This window comes from Ruditapes philippinarum, unplaced genomic scaffold (genome assembly GCF_026571515.1).
Source record: "Ruditapes philippinarum isolate M1 unplaced genomic scaffold, ASM2657151v2 ctg251_1_1_1_1, whole genome shotgun sequence".
NCBI lineage: Eukaryota > Metazoa > Mollusca > Bivalvia > Venerida > Veneridae > Ruditapes > Ruditapes philippinarum.
The window spans coordinates 55,538-75,285 of NW_026855913.1; the positions used below are offsets into that span (position 1 = coordinate 55,538).

General features: G+C 31.0%; 1 protein-coding gene across 1 annotated transcript in view; it reads right to left on the minus strand.

The window, feature by feature from the left end:
• Window positions 1–13,955: 13,955 nt before the first annotated feature.
• LOC132744789 (uncharacterized) overlaps window positions 13,956–19,748 on the minus strand; it is a 51,390-nt gene continuing 45,597 nt past the window's right edge. Inside the window, exon 7 of the mRNA XM_060733570.1 lies at window positions 13,956–19,003. The gene's annotated coding sequence lies outside the window, so the exon portion shown is untranslated. The remainder of the gene's footprint in view (window positions 19,004–19,748) is intronic.

A 19,748-nucleotide genomic window follows, 5' to 3' on the forward strand; every position in this document is an offset into this window, starting at 1 on the left:
TATTTCTATATTCATGGTTGAACGGCGATTGTGAGCATTTTTGGAAATGCCAATACTTGTCCTCAATACTGTGGAAAGATCTGATGACCTCTCCAATTACAGGAAAGTAAGAGTAAAAACCGTCCAAAGAATGCATACCCGAGTTTGTTTACCATTCTAAGGTACAAAAATGTTGAAGATAAACATATCAAATATTCATCTATGTACAATTATTCATGCATGTACAAATATTCATGCATGTACAAAAACGGCATGCACTCTAACTTAAATTAGATATCATTTCCGAATATATATGCATGCATTTTCTCCGTTTATAATAATAATAATATGAACGGGCTGAAGGAAGGAATTAAAGAAGGAAGTAATTAAGGAAGGAAGATAAGAAGGAAGATAAGAAGGAAAGAAGGAAGGAAGATAAGAAGGAAGGAATATAAGAAGGAAGGCAGATAAGAAGGAAGATAAGAAGGAAAGAAGGAAGGAAGATAAGAAGGAAGGAAGATAAGAAGGAAGGAAAGTAGGAAGTATTTTTGTTGACAATTATTTTTGATTCAGAATGTTTGTAATTCGTCCGTCTGATTTCGGTATTTTCCGACCAAGTGTCCGCCTTCCACTTCTAGTATTCCATGTATTAAGAAACGTGTAATTTCAAATTGTATTGCTTGTTTTTCGGTTTATATAAATTAAATGGTTTTGGAATTTACCGCTGAAAACGAAATTCTAACAGCTGTACACGATAACCGTCTACAGTTTCTAGTATCTTTGGTCATTTTTCGTCACTCATTCACCGCCATTCTGATTTTCACCTCCCGAAAATTGTGGGAGGAATTATTCATGGTAGTGGAATATTTCATACAAAGGTTACTGACTTCAGACATTATTTTAATGTGCTCTTGATAGGAAGGTATTGTTTTGTTGCTATTTTTTTCTGTAATTTGGATGTTGTCGTCATCGCTGTTGAATGTATTCAAGTTGGCCTTTTGAGTTGAACGATTTCGTTTGTGCTAAGGTACAAGGGTCTACATGTCCTTAAAAAGCCCGCCTTGAAGTAACCTCTTGTTAATGTTTGTGATCTACTTTATCACAAAACAGATTAGTGGCAAAATAAAACGGGCGAGGTTCCTTTTGACAGGAAATTAAATCATGTTTTCCATTATAGCACAATAGATAGATAACTATGGAATAAGACGGGACAAAATTTCGTTTCAATAATAGCGTCAAAAAGCAATTTTGAATCTTGAGGAGGCCCATTAATGAGGTTATATGTAGGATGCATTTATATGAAATTACCCGCCACCTCCCTGTTTAAACCCATCATTACTTACTATAAAATATGACCACTGCCTGATGGAAGCTGCGTCTTCCCTGTGCAAACCCTTAATGGGTGTTTGTGCGGATTAAATCATGATTAACCCTCATCGTACAGATAAGTATACCTTAATTATAAAATGTCTTTATCTTGTGCCACGTTTTATGCACGTTCAGATAGACGTTAAAGTTTGCCAAAGCTGTTTCTGATAATAGTATAATCCACGTGTAATCTAGATTTATGTTATTTCCCTTGTACTTAAAAAATATGCGCATTTTGATACGCATAACATCCTATAATTGCTGTTACCCATCACACCGATGAGGCTTGGATATTTTGCGACGTTTACTATTTCTAGGTTGGAATATGAGCGGACATTTATTATGTGATAACGTCACTAAGAGTCTATATTATCATTGGTTTAACGTGTATTTTCGGTATGTGGGATGATAGACATAAAGCCGCCCTTAAAATTCTATAAAGTATTGAGGTAAACGGCAAAATTTATATAGTATATCAGTTGTGGTTTTGTATCATAACCCGTGTATTGAAACTCGATAACAAGTGCAGATTGGTCGGGTAATCTTGATCGTTGACCTACTTATCTTAGGTCATTATCGGCCGCTATCTCTTGTACCAACCACTACATTTCACCGATGTCTCTTATAGGACACATAGATAATCGACCACTGTACAGCCTTTGCTTCATATTGATGTGTTATTATCACATTTTAACTTTCATTCAATTCGCAACTTTGTGGGTCATACAAAAAGTATATCAACTCTTTACCATGCCGATTAATTGTATTGCCAAGTATTTAATTCCGAGTATCTCAGTGCAATACAGTGTCTGGCAATAATCAAATATTTGCATTTAGTCTGTGTAGCAGTAATTTACAATGAGATAAGACCTTTTACGGTAAACCAACTACAATAACAGTAATCTTCATTATTATAGTTCAGATTATACGTATGTTGAGGTTGCTAAGGATACTGTTATTTGTTTCCATATTTTCGCTAAATTGATTTTGGTATTTGCAGTGTATGTTTGTTCATTGATTTTTTGCAATCTTTTTAATGGTATCAATCATTTCATCAATGCGACAACCCCGCTCTAGAACGTCCATTGATTTTTTTTGTGCGTACAGTGGTCTTCCGATTATCTATGTTCTTTGGCAATTTATTTCTAAATCTGTCCAAATAACTGTCAAATATCCTTATCAATTTATCTTGTATTCTCAGTTTGTGCAGCATATTTTGAGGCATCGTGAAATTATTACCTTCCGAACACCTTGCTGATTCCTTTATTCCGTAGCCATGGTCTCTTTCACAGTTATCGGACATATGTGGTGAAAAGACTGGCTTAAGGTCAAACTCGATATCATGCAGCTACTCAAACTTGAGTACATAGTCACTCATATAATATTTCGTTGGCCTAACTTATTATTTTATCTACATTGTAATCTGTTCGAGGCCCATATTGGACTTTACCAAACTTTCTAAATGATTTTGTTTGTGTGTCGGACTAGCTGCTCTTTTCACGCCTCGATTTTCAATTTCCTGCCATTGCCACATATGTACAAACACAATTTTGATGGTTCAATTCTCATCATATATAATAAAATATAAAAAAATATCAACACAAGGTCGTCATTCAACACAGGACCACCGGAAAGGAGCCAAACAGGACACCAAACAGGACAGAATGCACGGGACAGAAAACGGAACGCCAACAACAATTCAAAACAGGAAATCATAGAAACATACAAGGCAACCAAAGATACAAATTTAAGACCTACAAAAGGACAAAGGCGCAGGGGAAGGGGACCAGAAGGAAGGGGCAGGAAGTAAAATTGATAAAATGTAGAGGAAAGGGGAGATCCATATCACAGACAATAAAAATTAAGGGACACACGTCTGTCAAACAATTGTATATAACAACAAAAAGACGTTCATCTGAGCAACACAGAAGGGCAACATAAGCAGTGCTGGGGAGTTTAAAGCGACAAATGGTGCACCAAGCATCACCATGTTCCTTTTAAACAAGACAATTTAAATAAAATGAATTATAATCAATTTAGATTCTTGTTATGGTTACAGAAGGTGAAATAAGTTAAACACAGAAATAAGCATGTAGAAACATATATAAGTAAAGCCAATTACCATAACAAATGTACTCAATATTTTAAAGGAAAACAGAAAAACAAGAAAATAACCTACAGTGGCCCGACAGAGCAAGGCAGAACAAAAGTTTGGGCTGTATTTCTATCTATTTTGGTAGTGCATAGATGTCTGTTCTACGTTTTTCACTGTCTGTTACCATGCAACATATGTATGTTAATATATGGAGATCTTATAGGGATTTTTTAGTAACTGCAAAAGTTGTTTGTCAGTCACATTGAGTAATTCATTAACATCCGTCTATTATAATGAACATAATCTGGTTGCAATCGCTTTGCAGAGTGAGGACGCATTTACGTTTGAAGTAGTTTGTAGGTTTTTTATATTAAACCATTAGAGCTATAATATTTGTACACTTGCCGCTTTTTTTGCATTTTGTACACTCATCAAAAGCAGCTGTAGGATTCGACGACAAGATCATTCAAGACATTTTTTTCTAAAATAACACTCTCACTGCTGAGACACGACATGACAATCAACGTGAGTTACACGCGGTATGTACTCCACATATACTACATTATCTGAGCAATGTATTATGTACGGAATATATACCGTGGATAAACGATGAATGATGCAGTTCAACCAAACCTTGTTTTTAGGCTTGTCCTTCCATGTGCATGCATCGCTTATGGACTTTCTCGGGTGTGTTGGGGTGAGGACACAGAAAAGAAATGACACATCTCTACAAAAACTTAGATTTGTTTCTATGATGCAGAATAGTTTGTATAATGAATTGATTTTAAACAATTCAAAATTGCAATTTTTCAAAAATATTTAAGTTTCGAGTTGTCTTATGTGATGCTTATTATCATTTCCAGCGTACAAGCTATTATAACGAAGAAATAAATAGTATGTCACAATTCCAAGCAACACTCAAGACGAACTGACGGGTAGTCTCTATCCATAAGGGATAGGTTGTGATGTTTTTAAGCATTTTATCGGTTTGCTTTCTATTGTAATTAACAAACATTTACACATATGATAAGTTTAAATACCTGAACAAGTAATAATTTAATCCATTTCCTTTGTTGTGATATTTAACCTGTTATATTGGTTAAATTATCGAAAATGTTTGTATGAAATATTGGGTTTTATTAAAAATCACTACATCGCTTTAAAAAGGACCATCACATACATCAATGAATGTCTTTTGCCATTCAGTTAAATCATACATTTTCTTTTCTTAAAACATTACGGTCCAAATTTTCTTATTAAACATCTCTAACGAAGTCCTATAAGTCATGTGCTGTTAGACAATGAAGATAGGTACTTAAGAACTAGTTTTATAAACACTGTTTCGATAAGCTGTCAGGTGACTTTAGTGGGTAAACAATCACAACCATTATTGTAAATATTACTTTGATAAACATCATGGCCGCATTTATTAGTGAGAAGTTCAAGTATAACATAAAATTACAAACTTGTGTTTTTCCTTTAATATATTGTATTACTTCAATTAATTTTTGCACAGCTAAGTAAAGTAAAATAGGTTAAACAGGAACTATTGTTCTCACTTGTCTTGTGACATATGTTTTTATCTTTTTTTAGGAAGGCTTATGATGACCACATGATTTCCAACCTTTCAAACCATTGCTTTGTTTCTTGCCATTCATCAAACAAAATATCTTCAACAACAGATATCGGACTATTGTCTCCAAACACGAACACCATTGCACTAGTAGCTTTTAAAATAACCATTATATCATTGAGGATATATCCTGTTCTTTGAAACAGTGCATTAAATGAAACATTTCTTTATCAAGAACATCCTCTGCCAATCTGTTTCGCATTTTAAAATCAAGTCTATGATGTATTGCAAAGAAGAATCGCATCTCGGTCCAAATTTAATGCATTTATCTAGTGCTCCCACAAAATTGGATAATGATAAGTCAGTGCACGTTTATGGATTTCTTCCCGCAGATTGCACATGCGGGAGAAAATACTACTCACGGTCAATTTTTCATAGCAACGAACCGCGTCGTAATAAAGTCAATAATATACAATTAGAGAATATATTCTGGAATCCTGATATTTCTTATAAAACAATTTCTGCTTATGGTGAAGATTGGCAGAAAACTATTTTCATGAACATCCACGGACAAAATGTAAACTCTTGAATTTTATGTTCTCAAATATTGCACAACTGTTCAGAAAAGGAAGGTAACTAGCTTTAGTGTTTAAGTGTCTGTGTAACATGGAAACAAGCAAATGGACACCAAAATCCATTCAAACCAATATATATATAAAATGCACAACATGAATAGCTAGTTTTTATCTGATTCCTCCGTATAAATCCTCTATATAATTAGCTTCGTTTCCCATGTCAACAAAACCCCAAAACAAATCCCATCAGCATTAATTCACATTTGCAATGGACCATACATAAATCCTCGTGAATTCTCAATCCCTCAATTGCAATCCAACAATACATATTGCCACCAGAAAGATCAAAAATCCATTTTTTTTAAAATCCTGCTTTATAGTCAACAAAACCTTTGTTCATTCGCAAAGTTTTAGTAAACGAAAGGACTAAAATTTGCTATCCTTGCGTAGTTGAATATTATAAGAAGTATTAGATTCGACTCGATTAGATTAGATAAGATTGATTTTAGTCTTATGCTTTAACATTGTAAAACATATCCAATACATAACAAATATAAAAACGATATCACATGTTTAAAGCTAAGATAACAGAAGTAGGAGACCTTAATTTCCTATTTCTTTTGTGGTGTTTAGATACTGATGAGTTTGACAAAGAGAACCATAGACATGAATATGACAGTTAAACATGTCAACAAGCATATCTTACATATTGTCACTTGCGCACGAAAGGACATTTTCAAGTCTTTTTCTCATATTTTTACCGTTCTTTCTTATTTCAGAACAAAAGTTCAGTATTTTTAATATGAGTATCTTTATACTTTGACTCAAAAATTGTTTTGAGATGCTTGAACTTTTGACATTTTGACATTAAAAACGGTGAAGATTGTGATTTCATTGAATTGAGTTTAATATTTCTACATTAATAACAAGAATGGGAAGTACATGTATTTAGAAATTGCAATATTCGGATTCATTTGAGACTTCTGTATGTATATATTTTTTTTATTTTCATGACCAAAATATTGTCAGACATGATTATCCAAATTATAATGTTTAATGTTTTCTTTACATCTAACATTAAATGAAATTCTCGCGTTCTATATTTTTTTTTCTAAAATAGGTTGATTATCATTAGATCATTGAGATGTGAATTCTGAAATATAGTGATGTTATCCACAAGTTGAATATTTGTTTATACTAATTGATACATACAGTTTCTGTTAGATTTACGTTTTTCCTTATTTACAAGTTAAAAAGCTGTGTCTTTCAATAGATTCTCACATTGTATCAATAATCGCAGCAAAACAGAATTTTATAAATTTCGCCACCTTCTAGTATCTTTGGTTAAAGCTTGATAAGGGCATTTCAGAATTATAATGTTTTTCTTTAGCTCCACTTACTTGATAATATGTATAAAAAAGAAGTTTTTACAATGCTAAGATTCAACTTTTTAAATTGCACCCAAAAGTTAAATATTAGCCTTTTTATTTCATAAAACCGATCGAATAAAGTTTCGCAATATTTTTTGGCAAATGTATTTTTGAGGGTTCTGTCTGATAACGTTTAACGTTTTGTCATTGTTAGCATTTACACTAAACTTAACATTAAATGCAATTGTTGCAGAAGACAATTTCTTCTGGACTTGGCATGCAAATATATAATTATGTAAATAACAATTACATGTGAAACAATATTACATAATTGTTGAAATAAAAATGTGTATAAATAAAAAATGTCTTTATACTGTTACACATTTGACTTAACATGTACGCTTTTCAATTCTTATCCTCAATATATTACACAATTGTAAAAAATATATATTACGGGATGGAAAAAAGTTATATCTCATTTCAATAATGACCTTAGGACGTATATTTGGATAAGATGAGTGTAATTTTCGATAATTTTATAACGAATGTTTGACACCCAACGGAAACTTAAGTCTGTTTCGGTACCAGTATGATTGAAAATATATCTGACGATCATTTTTAATTTAAATGTGTCCACTGATATACAATTATAACAAATGCGACTTAATGTCAACGGGTTGTCATTTTGTACTTTCTGTTTCTATAACCACTAAATATGTAGATAAATAATGTACTATTTACTTTTATATCTATGCATTTACTTAGTTTGGTTGAACTTTTCCTTGATATATTGAAAAAATATATCTTGACTGTCGAACCTTCCAAGCATATAATTACCTTTTGCTTGCATATTTAGTATTTTAGCTTAGGTTATACCAAAATCTGTATTCGTTCTTTGTATTCCTACTATTATGCCCGAGGTCCTTATCCGAAGACTGACGGAAAGGGCTGAAAAGTCGAGACCGAGGGAAGCCTAAGTTGTTATCTTTATAAAAATATGATATTTTAGGTATTTAAATGTTGTCAAAATAGCGGAAAACAAATTCCATGTTCAAGACATTTGACCAGATCATAATAACCTGCAAACTATTTTTAACTACGGTTTGTAAACACGGTGTATACATGTGCGGATCAAAAAGGGGAGCCACTCACATAACCCCAAGTGTCTTATAACATTTCTTAACATGTTACATTATGAATTAGGCCGAAATATGAATGAATGATATCTCGTATCAAATTTTCTGTTGGCTTCACCTTTTGCAACATTATTTGGAAAAGATGTGCGACTAGAACGTGTATATAAAAGGGCAAACAACTCATGACAGCATAAACGAAAATCATGATTTATAGCCATTTTTGTGATCCTTATCTATATAGAGCACCTAAATTATACAATAGCGTAGCTTCCTATAGACAATGTAGGCACGTGCTACACTTTTATCACATAAATAAAATTGAATGAATACAAATATGCAATAGTAATTGTTATTATTCACATTTTAAATGATCAATCATATAATAACGAACAAATCCCACTTTGCCTTTCTATTATAATTTATATTTTTGTACTGCGTTAGTTATTAGCATGGTCATATTTGTATTGATCAAAATGCTGCAAAATAATTTATTCTCTGCCTTCTGAACAAGCCACAAAATATTACCAGAATGCAGTTATTACTATAATTATTTTCAATTATTTTTGTCATTCTTTGTTAAGAATTACGAATAGAGACAAAAAGAACTCCTAAAGGAAGTAGCACGTGTTATATGACGTCATCTATGTTTGTCATCATCATTATTATGGTCAATATCTGGCACATTTATTTCCACATCTGTTCTTTAACCAAGTATGCCCTTGAGAAGTTGTGTTGTTCTGCATTAAATGCTAGTGACTCTTAAAACGCAATGATACTATATAGAATTATGGTGTTTCACAACACAATTACTGGTGGATAAAGACGTCAGGTGCCGCATCGTACAATCTTTAAGACACGAGCGGGTTGAATGTGATAAATAGCACCGACATTCTGTTTGCTAGCCGGATCGCTTTCTCGCAAAGAAGAATAGAAAGACTTGGCGGGAATTGAACCCACGGCGGTGACGGTTGAGTGATTAAACGTCAGCCACCACCACAAGGACACAAAGGCTACCTTGACAATATATCAATATGAAATTTTGAAACCTTAGTTTATTAATAAACAATTTCAATAAGTTGTATATAACTGCTGTAATTAACCTATTATGCCTGAGTTTTCCAGAATTCAACCGGTTTGTTTCTTTCGGTTCTATTTGCAAGGTTCTTATACAATCAAAATGATTTATATTTAGGTTATATATCATATTAAGGCTTATATAAAATTAATGTTTGTTTCATAATGCGACCAATCTTTTCTCTTTATCTTTTTTTAAACGTTTTTGTTTTGGTTCTTATATCTTTTATCTCGGTACTGTTATAATGCGACCATCTTTGTTTGGTTTGTGTGTGTGTGTGTATGCGTGCGTGCGTGTGTGTGTGTGTGTGTGTTTTCCCCTATATCTAGATACTTGCAGAATTGAAACCTCTTGAACAGATTTTGTTCTTGTATTTCGACCCCTACATGAAAAACGTCTTAATTCTGTAGAGGACAACATACAATATTTATTTTGAGTGATTAAAAACACAGTTTTTCACTTATAATATGGGGCACGCGAATACATGTTGCATTTCTGAAGGATAAACTTTATTTTTGCTGATTTGCGAGTAAACATGTTTGATTTTGAAATTATTTTGTACTTCCTGGATTAACCAGTACTAGTGCATAATGATAATTTACACAATAGAACTCCAATCCGTGATTTCTGGGTACAGCTAATATCTTATATTTGACAACAACTTTACCTTAGAACGTATAGGTATTATCCGTATATAACAATGACAAAATATCACTATTCAAACAAAAGATGTCGAAGCACAAATTTTATTTCATATTCATAAATATATCGACAATGATATATTATAAACAATCAAAAAATAAACTCTTAAACAATACAATATATTATATAAACATACCCTTTTTGTTTAACTGAGTACTTATAAAAACAATTATAAGACAATGTCTGGATATATTACTTCCCTTGACAAACATGACTTACATTTCAGTTTTTCTAATTTTGATTTTCATATTTCAAATAGTCTAACTTTTCAAGAATATAAAAATCTTAAATTAAAGTATTTTAGTTAGACTGAAAATGTGTTAAAGAATACATGTGTGTAGATATACAGTAAATATCAGATGGGTTTATTCAACTCTTGAAAAAAATACCAAATTTTTGCTGACACTGTAAACATCATGACACTTTGATAACTGCAAATATGTTTTACAAATTTAAATACCTTTTAAAAGAAAGGGTAATAATTCATAATTATATACATATATTTTGCATACAAAATAAAAACAAGAACTTTATAAATTAAACAATACATAACAAAAACAAAATATAAAAGGTCAATTTTAGGAGCAACTTGATTTTGAACTTGTATTTGACCAAGAAGTACTAGGACATCACGCGACGTAGAAGCGCCATGTGTGATCCGTACTGCTAAACTATTTGGCAGTAAAATACAAGTTACAACAGTAGGTCGAAATTCTTTTATAACAATCCTTTTAAAATATATCCCACAAATCAAAAATATATTAATTTAACCATAATGTAATGATACGGGAATCCTAGCAACGTTATCCGGACCACAAACTTGTATGGTACGGTATTGTTTTCGATCGAATCGGATCGAATTTGTGAATGTGATACAATCATACATTAAATACATGTATACATAATATATGTACTGATAAATAAGATGATGAATATAATTTATTGAAACAACATACAAAAGAAAAACAACAACCCACAAATCATAAGAATAGTAAAAATGTGGTATCAAAATGTGATTTTACTCAAATATAGACTTTGATAATGAAAATATATCACTTGAGTTACATTTGTCAAGAACAACAACTCTAACAAGACATTTCGATGAAATCGACGGATGCGCCCCGAGCCGGCACATTTGTCATTGTCTTTCATTGCACATCTCTCAATGCAAATGCAAAGGTCATACAGTGTATGAGCAAAATGTGAAATTTGCCTTTAACCCTAGTATCCCTTGACCCAAATCAAAGCATGATTATGATACCTATCTATTAAATACGAAAAATGTTACTAGAAAAAGGCTGTATCAACAATAGTATAACAAGCATAGTTTCACACCTTATAAAATATAACCATTGTACTTTGAGCATTTGCACCACGTGATGTTCCGATGCAAATTATTATTGGATCCAGTCTTATCAATTTAGTCTCAGTTCCATATCACATACCATAAAGCCTCGTTTTAATGTCCAGAGTCATGAGATTTCATCGAATCCATATAACACCACATATAACTTGAAGGTTCATAATACCACATTTAGCCTCATTTTTATTTTTTTTGCGAATCAAATTCTCAATGTAATTAGGGAAATAAAGTTCTGTCAGATTTCAATAAATGACGGTGTTTAGTAAAGAGGTCAGTATACATGGCTGAGAACAGTACTAATTCTACTGTACTTGTGCATAGCTGCAAAACATATATCAGTCTCGGTTACAGCCTCGTGCAATATAGATTTAACAGCTTATAACTCGTCCAGTAGAATTGTACACAAAAACGTATACATTATAATGTGATATAACGGGTAAATGTTTGAAGACAAAGTAATTTAAATTATTACTCAGATATGGTTCTGTAACACTGCACTTTACTGTGTGAAGGTGAAATGAGATATGATTGATAGTTTAGGAGTTATACACTGGACATAAATAGAAAGATAATAACAAAATTACCCTAGACAGAAATATGGTTCTTAGACAATTCACTTCCTTGCACAGGTCATTATCAGTAATTTATCTGAAGAAGACTAGTTCAATTTACTATTCAAGTTCACCATTCATTCGTCTGTAAACGTTTTTATTTTTCTATTCCCGGAGTATATACATTTGGCAACTAAAACGAAACTTACAATAACTCAAAACTTAACCGATAACTCATACATATCAAGTATCTAGTTATAACCATCTATATTTATACATGGCAAATGAAAACTAATCATCAAATTTGACCAGAGCATGAAAAACACAAAAGCCATAAAAAAGTATATCCTCCAATCTGTTTGTCCACATACAGTTTACAACATTCTATAGACAAAAACGTCTCAGAGGAATAAATGAATAAAATGTTTCTATAGTTACGAATGATGTATTGAAAAATATTGATATATAGTTTATTGCAGTGAGACCTGTGTTTCGTATTTTTACCGACTCATTCTTTTAAATTCAGCCAAAACACTAAAATCAAAGGTATAAAAATTGAGGGTATAGAGTATTTGATTTCACAATATGCAGATGACACCTCTTTGATGTTAGATGGTTCTGAAAAATTTTTCGTTCATATTATAAAAGTTTTAAAATTTAATGCAGATATCTCTGGTTTAAAAATAAATGTTGACTAAACAAAGGCGTAATGGATAAGTGCAATTCGAGTTATGTCCAGAAATTGGTGTTAAATGGGACAAAGGTCCATTCAAATTATTTGGAGTACTTTTATCTACAAATATTATATCTATCAGTGATCTTAACTATCCTTCCAAAATAAATGAAGTTGAGACTCTTTTGAAAATATGATCTAGAAGACTACTTTCTCCTATAGATCACAGTGATTTAGACGCTTGCCTTGTCTAAATTAACTAACCTATTTTTCTTACTTTACCAAACCCTTAATCTGATGTAATTTAAAGTTACATTAAATAAATATGTAAAAATATTTTTCCGTCGGCCTAAAAATCAAACATTCTACACTTTCATTAACCTGTTTAAAAGTTTTGTTGTAAATCTCATCAAATATTGTTCATAAATTAGGATTTTAAACGGGAAACCCCACGGTAACACTAAAGTTCGTATACGAATTTTAACATGCAAATGAAGACTATAGTGAGCTCGTGTATGCGCTACGTCACAGTTTTATAGTTGCTTTCCGGAACATAGCAAATGTGATATGATCATTTTAAAGGTTGCCACTTAATGGTCAATTTTACTTGATTGATTCATAAACTGCCTATATTCCATCTGATGTTGTGCAATTAAAACAATGATTTACAAAATCTACAAGTGAAATGTCAAGAAACAAATATATAAGGGGTATTTTGTCGTTTCTGGAGGCCATATTTGCGGCCATCTTGAATTTGTGTACATTTAGCCGGGCCACATCAAGAAATGTGTTTTGAGACACAAAAACAATATGTTTTATAATGGCAATGTTTCTTTTTGTGATACTGCAATAACGGTCCGCCATGTCTTGGACTATGTGTCTTTATGGCACAATTAACAACTATTCATAGTTTTATCAACTGACAAAATAAGACATAAATTTTAAAACACGGACAAACCGAAATCCTTCATATTGAAATCATCAGCAAAGAATTGTAAAAAACGTTGATTGAATGAACTCTGGGTTAAACGCTAGAACGTACAGGTGTAACAGGTATCACAAGGTTATCTCAGAACGTACAAGTATAACAGGTATCATAAGGTCACCTGGGAACGCACAGGTATTTCAGGTATCACAAGGTCACCTGAGAACGCACAAATATTTCAGGTATCACATGGTCACCTGAGAACGCACAGGTATAACATGTAGCACAAGGTCATCGTAGAACGTACAAGTATTTCAGGTATCACAAGGTCACCTGAAAACGCACAGGTATTTCAAGTATTACAAGGTCACCTTAGAACGTATAGATATTACACGTATCACAAGGTCATCCTAGAACAAACAGGTATAACAGGTATCACAAGGTCACCGTAGAACGCACAGGTATTTCAGGTATCACAAGATGACTTTAGAATATACAGGTATTACATGTACCACAAGGTCACCTTGTAACATATAGGTATTACAGGTGTATATGAGGACTAACAATCAATTATGTTACACAATTTTATTTTTCATGAATTTGTGTCATTTTCTTAAACAATACAATATGTTATAAATTCACTTCTTATTCATTCTGAGTTATGCTCCGGACAAAACTCAAACAAAATACAAAAAGCAAAAACAACTCCAAAATTATGTTACTTAAAATTAAGATTTTGAGCATTTAAGTAATTTATAATTACAAATACCCAGGGCAGTAACTCCAAAATATGCATTATAGACTCATAGTTCTTGACTAATGTACTTCTCCTAAAATAAGACTACTCTACTCTGTCTAATGCATGTCAATACTTCCAAACAATTGAATTAAATACAAAGGGCAATAACTCAAATTATGCACATGAAAGTCATGATTTTAAGCATTGCACTCATTTCAATAAGGTGTAACCATATATCAAGTTGATGATAAAATGATGTTCCTATGCTCAATATACAAATTTTTCATTAACATTAAAAACAGCAATAACATAACTCCAAAATTATTCAAAAAAGAGTTCAGAGTCTTAAGTTTTGTTTATTAAATACTTATTTGATACATTCATATGTTTCGAATAAAGCTTCACTTCTTCTAAATGGATAAAGTAGATGTCTAAGAATTTCTAGTTTACAACTCGTTATGCTCATGACAATATTTTTATGACTGGACAGATGGACAAACTGATTCCAGCATATCATACCTTAACAAGTTAATTGTACGGTAGGCGTATAATTACTGAATAAGATGCGCTGAAAGGTCCATTATTCTATTATTCTTCATCAATGCTATTATTTTTATTTCTATAAAACTTTATATCTTAGTTGATTTTCCAAAACAAAAACAAAAAAACTCATTTGCCATATACATGATTATCTTTTCCTGTGACAGGTCTAAATAAAGAAATTGATTTCTGATGCATAATGTGCCTTTAAAGGTAATTGATTGTTTGTTAAATAAGTCATAATATAATTTTATTTAATATATTTTACTTTGTAATTATACAAAATTATAAATAAGAATACTATAACTAGAATATTTTTTCAAACAGTTTTCGAGCGTTTAAATACCACACATTAAGGTGCATTTAAAAACAGGATATTTACATGATTTTAACCAAATTTCACAAATATATGATATATAGCTTCATCACTGACAATTTAATATTCCCCGGATGTCAATAAATACAGATAATAAAATCATATTACAAATAAAATAATGGTGGTTGCTTATAAAACTAGCTATTTCTTAAAGCAACTTCTCTGAAACAAAATGTTCTCCTTAATAAGATTGGCTCACTGTATAATATCACTATGTCACCAAATTGGCCGAAAAGCCGAATGTTTTATGTTGTAACTTTATTTTTAAAAACTTAATGTTTTACTAAAGTATAATAATCTTGACATGCGCACATAATATCATATGACCTTCATGTTTATATCTGTGCACATCGAATGATTTTCGTTTGTTGTTGTTTTTGACCTGAACACATAAAATGATTTTCATTTTTTACATGAGCACATGAATTCATTTTTTCTTTACGTGAACACATGGAGTGATTTTCTGTTTTCCTATAACTTAAACAAATTTCAATAAAACAATTTAAAAAACAAGATCACACAAATTACAGTTTATATCCGATTCACCAAAATAATAAATATATACATGTATTAAAGCAGCACACCTGCAGATTTTCTTTTAATATTGTAAAAAAAAAATGTTTAGTCTACGAAACTAGTCAAAGGCATCAAAGTGTTTAAGAATTATGCTAATCATGTAAAGACTGCCTTTAAGTCGAAATACAGTCCTTAGATGCTTTATAATGGTGTAGAAAATTAATAGAAGTCATAAATTGTATAAAAAAATCAAAGGTTACATGATTCGGAAAACAATTCACATATCATTTGTTTGTAAGATTTGTTTTTTAATATATGTATTTATCTAAAGTTGTGCTGCTTTAATAATGTTCAAAATCAAAACTACAATTTATATAATTATCATTAAACATTTGTGATCAACAGAAGATGCAGTCACTACTATTTACCTGTTGCAGTAAATACAAAATACAAACATACAGGAACATTGAAACGATTTTGAGTGAAATTTGAATTACTTACAAAATCTTCTTGAGTATTTGAACTGAATAGTTTTTAAAGACCAAATCATGCAATAGAAACCATAAGGTAATAATTATCATAAAATGCTATAATTCTAAAGCATACATTAATATGATTTGAACAACATAGACTTTTTCTGTTCTCTGAACATTGCAATTATAACACAGACATGCATGTATATCTGTACAGACATCTATATACACGTCATTATGCAATGAAATTCGACATTACATTTATGCAACCATCTTAATATATACATAATTAGTTATCAGGATTTTGCAGGTTATGTAACCGTATATAAACGTTTTTTTAAAAATATAACAAGAGCCGCTAGGCGAGAGTTATATTGGAAACAACCGTTTATATATGGTCATACAACCTGTCAGGAAGATTTATAACGAGTTTATTATACTCCTGGCTTGCTTCCTTTTTTTAGAGATAATTGAGATTTCTTCTTATGTTGACAGTATTTGTGTTTTTAAAACCAAATAAACGTCACGCATATCCAATGAAAAGCAATGTTTCTAACGTGCAGTATTATTAGTTTCTCGTATATAGACGTCATGATTATCTTATCATAATCAACATAAACGTTACAAAAGTAAAGAATTGAATCTAGATAAACAAATTCAAATACAGCCTGAATTATAAGATCATAAATAATAAACAATAGCAGATTATGTACAAAGTTGTTAGAATAGATCTATATATACAGGAAAAGACATATGTAGACATAAAGATTTGAGCAAACTACAATATAGTTTGTAAAAAATCTCTTCGGGTAAAAGAAAATTCAGCAATAAACAATTTACAATATGAAGTTCAAGCAACAGAAATTATTGTAAAAAATAATAGGTTCTCAAAGAACAATAGCATAAAAAATTCTTCTGCTATTTAAAAAACACAAAGGATAAAGTATGGTACAATAATCAGAAAACAAATGTTATAAATATTTTGAAACACTCAATGAATTATTGATTCCTTTACAAAAACCATTTTCTTAATAAAAAAGAAAACAACTACAGAAATATGAGCTTAGTCAGAAATGAATTATTTAATTAATTACTTCTAAACATAATAACCTTGTAATTTATTACTTCTGAGCTATTGACATAGTATATGCGCTATATCAGAATATTGATATATGAAATAAAAATTATTCTTTCAAAATATACTTTACTCACACGTTTGTAAGAAACGTTTAGCAGATTTGTTTTTTTTAAATCTATGAAGTTATAATTTATTATGTCTAATTTGAACAAGAGAATGTTCAAAGATGCATTTACCCGGTTACTGGTCAGGTTAATTTGGTTCTTTCTTAAAAGACAACACTATGTATTAACACTACATTTATCTAAATTGTGTACAGTTTAAAACGTAACGTATTTCAAAAGATGTTTTATTCTACATTTAAAAAAAGAGTGTATAGCAATAATTATTAATGTTACCAAATATCAAAGTTGAGCATAATATATCTTTAAACTAAATCAACACCGGTTTTGTCGAATTACGTCACGAAACAAAACTATGTACCTTTTTCGAACATGAACATCTGCAGAGGGCATCGGACTTTCTTTAATATCTCGCCCTACAGACTCAAGCTTCAAATGCTGTCTTGTGCTTATACACGTAAAAAGGGCATTGACCCTCTGTTTATGAATGTATTATATAAACAATCTTTTGTACCTAACAAAATAGAGTAGAAAACCTTAAAAGCAATACATCTATGCACATATCATTCTGTCAGGATTAATAACAATAATTACAAATTCTTCATTACTTTGTCTTACAATTGTTTCGTAATTTCATTCTTAAATGACAGACAATATGCTGGTTTTTTTTTCAATGTGGACATAAATGGAAATATATCAATCTGTCTTTCTGAGTTAAAAGCGTTATTCACACAACAGTTTCATTTGTGTTTTCAAAGTGTTTAAGGGTGGCATACATCTGAGTCAGACATCGAAATATTCTATTAATGGCACATTATGTGTCAGATAAAAAAAGAAAAAACGTTTTATAAGGGTATGATTTTATAGCATTTAAATAATGAATTAAGGTTAGAGGCTTTAAACCTGAAAAGAAGTAGACATAATTGTGGAATAATTTGCCATGAAAGTAGCTAAATTTTAACAATGTAGTATTTTGACTTAGTACAAAATACTAAATCAGTATAACTCTACTAATTGTCAAGAAGCAACAAATGAAAAAGATTGTTCAAAAAATAAGCCAAGCATTTCTCCGGCATAATGGGCCTTTAATCAAGTTTTCACTTTTTTTATTACGTTGCAACGTTTTCAGTAAGTAACTTATATGCGCGCAAATGTTGATAATTACGTGGGCACATATGACTCTTTAAACGCACGTTTGTTAACTATAATGTGTACTTATGCTCACTATCTTTTCAACAACGATCGTCAACGCGTGAGCAAATTTGAGTTTTTTCGAGCGCGCGTAAGAATAATGCAGTGCACATGATACCTATGTGTATGCACGTAAGTTTAAACGTCTCCATGTAATACAAACACGTGCGATGGTATAAACAATTATGTGCACACATCATAATTAACACGTTGCCACGTCATACGTAAACGAACACACATGACAAATTAAATATTTTTATTGTCCTCTTTTCGCCACCGTAAATTCTAAGTAGCTATTAAATATTTGACAGCGGTCTTGGCATAAATTCCGTTGTAAAGGTAAAAAAAACTTTTTTGTGTAGAAAACAGGTACTGCAACAGTTTGAATATTGTGTCTACCGATTTTGTTTCCATGAAGCCAGGAATCAAAATCATTTACAAGGTAATGGTGGTTCAAAATCACGAAGTGTTTTCTTGTGGTTCTGTTTCTGTAAAGCCAGGAAACAGGAGTAAAATCATTATTTTAAACAATCGTAGTTTATTCGCCATTATCCCTGAAGATTTCTTGATTGTAGCTGATATCCTGAGAAAAAAACAATATTATTTTCAGATCAAACATTGGTATAAAAAATAAGTAAATATATTAAACGTGTATAGTATAAAATTATAAAGGGCTCATATATGAAATAAATTTGTTCATCCCCAAGCCCACTGCCCCTCTTCGACTTCCCTTTGTAATTAGATAAATGAGGCATATTTTCAATGACCATACTATCTATATTTATTAAAAAAAACATTTTATAAATACATAATTTTCTGCTATTCAAGGCAACAAAATGCAAAAAATGAAAAATAAAAAAAGTCAAGTGTTGATAAACGATGGTTAGAACACAAAATATCATACTTTTTCCTTAAACAATTATCATAATGTATATCTTTTAAACTATAAACTCATGTCAGACATATTTGGAACAAGCCTCCCCCCCCCCCCCTGTACAAAACCACATAACACTTTCTACCTGTTGCTTACTGAAATTTAAAACAAGTCATTCATTTTATTCATTTATATAATAAACAAGTTATTCATACAAACAAAGTATTTAAAAGCACAGGCTCTAGTCACATAATCAAATATTTTACATGATCGGCCTATATATGTATATGAAGATATTATAATTATCTTATTGTATATAGACCTTATAAAACTTTAAAAAAAGATTTTGTTTCGACCACCTGTGTTTCAAATTTAAGTCATTACATTTGGTATATATTACACAAAATAAAACAAGTAAGTAAAGTATCTAATGTATTGTAAAATACAACAATTT